Here is a 4439-nt window from a genome sequence, read left to right on the forward strand (position 1 = left end):
TAGGTTTCCCAGAGTGGAAGAGAAGAAACATTCAACACCCAACAAATACTAATTGAGTGCCTATTATGTACCAGGCACTGTTCTAGGACCCCCCTTCCAAAAAAGGAAGCAAAGCAAAACAAAACAAGATGAGACAGAGGCAGAAAATGCAAAGTCTGAGGGAGAGAACCAGGGCAACTGAGGAGGAAGGCTGAAGGAACAGAGAAGCCTTAGATGATGGTGCTCTGCCTTAGGCCTCCTCTTTGGCCTCCTCACCAAAATCCTCCTATTCTTCTGTGGTGGCATCCTGGTACTGCTGGTACTCAGAGACAAGGTCATTCGTGTTGCTCTCAGCTTCAGTGAATTCCATCTCATCCATGTCCTCACCTTTGTACCTGTGGAGGAAGGCCTTGGCTGGAACATGGCCATGAACTTCTCTGAGATGCTCTTGAAGAGCTCCCAGATGACTCTGCTATTTCCAATGAAGGTGATTGCCATCTTGAGGCCACGGGGTGGGATATCTCAGACAGCTGTTTTGACACTGTTGGGGGATCCAGTCCACAAAGTAGCTGCTGTTCTTGTTTTGCGCATTGAGGGTCTGCTCATCTTCCTCCTTCATGGACATCTGCTCACGGAAGACAGCAACCACAGTGAAGTAATGGCATGGCAGGCATCCCAGGCAGCATCATGTTCTTGAAATCAAAGACCTGCTCATTGATTTCAGGCACAGTGAGCGCTCAATACCGCTGACTTCCAAGGCTGGTCAGAGGTGCAAAGCCAGACATGAAGAAGTGAAGATGTGGGAAGTGCACCATGTTGACTGTTAGCTTGTGGAGGTCAGCATTGAGCTGACCAGGGAAGCAGAGGAGTTGTCAATCATTTTGTTACTGAGTGCACTTCACTAATCATGACTATTAACCCAGTACCTGAGGTGCAGTTTATAAATGTTTTTCCCTTTTAAAAACACAACACTTAGTGTTTTTTTATTTAGAAATTGTTTTTGAAAAAAGGAAGTATTTTAAATTTCAATAATGTGACTTAGAAACAACAGTATAATTAAAAAAGGAAAAATGTGGGGAGCCTGTATTGTTAGCCTCAGGAAGATTATAGCATTTAGAACCCTGGCATCAAGACATCAAGACAAGCGGAAGGAAAAAAAAAAAAAAAAGCTTGAGTAATTCCAGAGTGAGCTGCTGATCAGGAGATAACAGAGTTGGCTCATTGATTGATTCAACTTCTCTAAAAGAAGTACTTTTAGTTGGTCATAATGATAGGTAACCTGCATAGCTGTTAGGATCAAAGGTGATAAAATATATATTTGCTTAATGTGGCCCTGTACATATCACTTTCTTTCCCTCTAGATCATCTGTTCCAAGGGTAACACCTGAGTTTCTGCCTGAACCCCACTTCTCCCTAGAGATCAGCCAACAGATGTGGTCTGACACCCAGGTCTCTCCGCATAAAGGCCGTATTTCATTTCCTCAGTTATCTTTATCACCCAGAGCGGTTGCTGAGTGAATACCTGAGCGGCCACAATGGCAGGGGGTTTGTGATCCAATGACTTCTCCATCCCTGGAAGCCCATCTTCAAAAAGGGAGACTGCTCTGTGTCCCCTAGGGAGGGGTAGGATGAAACCTCATTCCCATCTCCACTGATCTAGAGAGGTAACTTAAGTAGGCTTTGTCAGTCTGAACCTGGACACCTGTGAAGCAGTACTCACCATACCTTTGTACAGAACTGTTTCAAAGAGTAAATGAGAAAAGTTGCCTATATTATATGCATGTAGTGGGACTTCAGGGGCCCTTTAAATGTTGAGCTAGAACACACAGTCTGTGCTGGCTGAGCCTCAAGGATAAGGCAGGCACCGTGAAAAGTTGTTTCTCTTAATGAGATTACAGAAAGGTAGAGGAGGGAAGCAATTATCTCTCTGATATGCCTTGACTCAAAGTTTTGGACAGAGAGATTCTTCACTTTCTTGGGCGATTCAGAATCTCATAAGAGCTGTTCAACATTGTGCCCCTGAGAAGACCTTAAAGCAGTTCCCCATGCTAGGAAGACAGGCTTGTCTTTGACTCACCTGGTGAGCTCAGTGGAGGATGGCACTAGGCAGCAAGCTGTTGTGTTTCTTAACTGTTATGCCTGGACTACTCTATATTCTAACATATTTATAGGAAAATTCTGGACCCGTCATGCAGTCACCAGTGCAAGCGTGCTCAGATCATGCATTATCCAATAACACCACACTAGGATTCCTGCCATCTGCTGCCTCCCCGAGAGGCAAAAAATCCACAAAGCCTAGTTTTTTGTTTTTTGTTTTTTTTGACATGCAATTATCTGTTCTTCCATTCACTAAATATATTGAGCTCAAAACCCATGCTGTTACACGGGAGATGTCTCACTAAATCTTCAGTGGAAGTGAGAATGGTAAGAAGGAAAGTCAGTATATGGGGAAATTCAAGAATTAAACCAGAGAAGAAACGACTCTTCACACGAACTTTTAAAACTTTCAGGGAACTGGAGATTTTAAAAAATCCCTCCTTGGACCCCTCATCCCCATATAGTCACAAGTCTTCCTCACTCTCTCTCTCCTCCCTCAAAATAAGATTTCCAGAGTTTTTTTTAAACATGCCATGTTAACATTTTTCCATCTCCTACAGTGTTGGTTTGAAACCCTCCCAGGAGCTTCCCGATGTTATCTGAAACTGGATCCTGTACTTCGAAGGCAGGGAGAAACTGAAGAAAGAACAGGCCACTCCAGGTTGGTAAGTGGCAGTTTTAATAAGGAAAGGGAACTTACATATAAAGCTTGTCTTGGGCAACAGCAAGATGAAGGGATCCCGGCACCAGCCCTCCAAATCTTTAAAGTTTTTATAAAGATGCCCTAACTGGGTTCAGTCATGTATACTGTACAGGTGTTTTCAATACCACATCAACATCTCAACACTATGTTCTTGGGGCAGCCCCTGGGAACAGGAAAGGCAAGAAAAACTCACATTCCAAGAACAGGAGAGGGGGTGAGAAGTTTTTGAGTGCCTGAGTCCAAGCTCACAGGTCAATCAGAGGTTGCGTCTTTTTCATGACGTTCCCCAACACAAAGACTCGTTCTTCAGTTGTACTATAGCTTCTGCCCCTGTGATTGCAATGAACCCTTGCTTTCTCACACCAAGGTCACAAGCCATCTCTTTGTCACTAGGGTCTAGATATTTTATATAAATATTTTAACATGTTGAGTATTACATTTAATGACCTTCTAAATTACACATGCTTGTGTAGACTGTTTCTGTCACTTACATCATCTTTGCCTAAGTGATTTGTATCCTGTGCCAGTCAGAGTGTCTTGCCAGTGGGATAGAGATTTGATGATTCCCATCTTTTGTCTAGATCACCCATTATTATTCTTTACTATTCTGTTCTACTTCTTGGAGCTCAGTAAGCAACTGCTTTACCCATGTCAAACTAGAAAGAAAATAAGAGACCAGAAGATACATGGAATGAAGGGAATGATGACAGGGGACCAAAATTTGCATTCTATTTATGAGACAAAGGTGTTTTCTCTTGGAGCCAGGAATCTCTTCTTAGACTTTGTATAGGAGATACCACGTAAAAAGACAAAAAGGCATTAGCACAAAGCAATTCTTCACAGAACAAATCATAACAGCAAAAGACAAGAAATAAGACATATGTTTACCAATAAGGTTAAATGATAATCTAAGGACATCTAATACTAGAGTACTATGCAGCTATAAGGAGCAAAAAGGAACTCCTCCCTATATTGTTATGGCATGATCTCCAGGATATATTGTTCAGTGAAAGAAGCAAGGTGCAGGAAAATGTGTAAACTTGCTGCTATCCAATATGGTAGGCACAGACACATGTGGCTATTTAAATAGAAGATAATTAAATTTATATGAAATTAAAAATTCAATTCCTCAGTCGCATTTACCACACTTCAGATGTTCCACAGCTATAAGCAGCTAGCTACTGTGTTGGACAATGAAAACACAGAGTATTTCTATCTCTGCAGAAATTTCTATTGGATAATGCTAATGTAGAATATACCACCTTTTACCTATGAAAGGAAAGACAATTAAAATATATTTGTTTGTATATTTAAGAACTTAAAGGTTAAAACAAAACAAAACAAAAACAGATAAAGATTATTATGTGTAAGAGGACAGAGAAAGAGCCCAGGATGGAAGGTTATGATCTGTATTCTCTTAAAAATACTATACAGATTTATGAGCTCTATATACTGAAGAGGGCAGGGAAACAGTGAACAACCCAGTAGCAGTGAGCACCCCTAGTCCTCAAACTGAATCCTCTGAAGCATTCTCTACTGAAAGGAATTCAGCTTTCTTGGAGAAATGGTTCATTCCAGGTCTGGGTAGGAATTGTTCCAGGTGAGCCTGAACCAAACTCTCATACCAGAAAGCATGTCAAAGACAGAGAAGTCAACCTGA

General features: G+C 41.6%; 1 pseudogene; it reads right to left on the minus strand.

The window, feature by feature from the left end:
- Positions 1 to 229: 229 nt before the first annotated feature.
- On the minus strand, positions 230 to 839 carry LOC101673186 (annotated as a pseudogene).
- Between the last annotated feature and the right edge of the window lie 3600 nt (positions 840 to 4439).

Source organism: Mustela putorius, unplaced genomic scaffold (genome assembly GCF_011764305.1).
Source record: "Mustela putorius furo isolate JIRA1106 unplaced genomic scaffold, ASM1176430v1.1 tig00003901_pilon_pilon_pilon, whole genome shotgun sequence".
In the NCBI taxonomy this organism is placed as follows: Eukaryota; Metazoa; Chordata; class Mammalia; order Carnivora; family Mustelidae; genus Mustela; species Mustela putorius.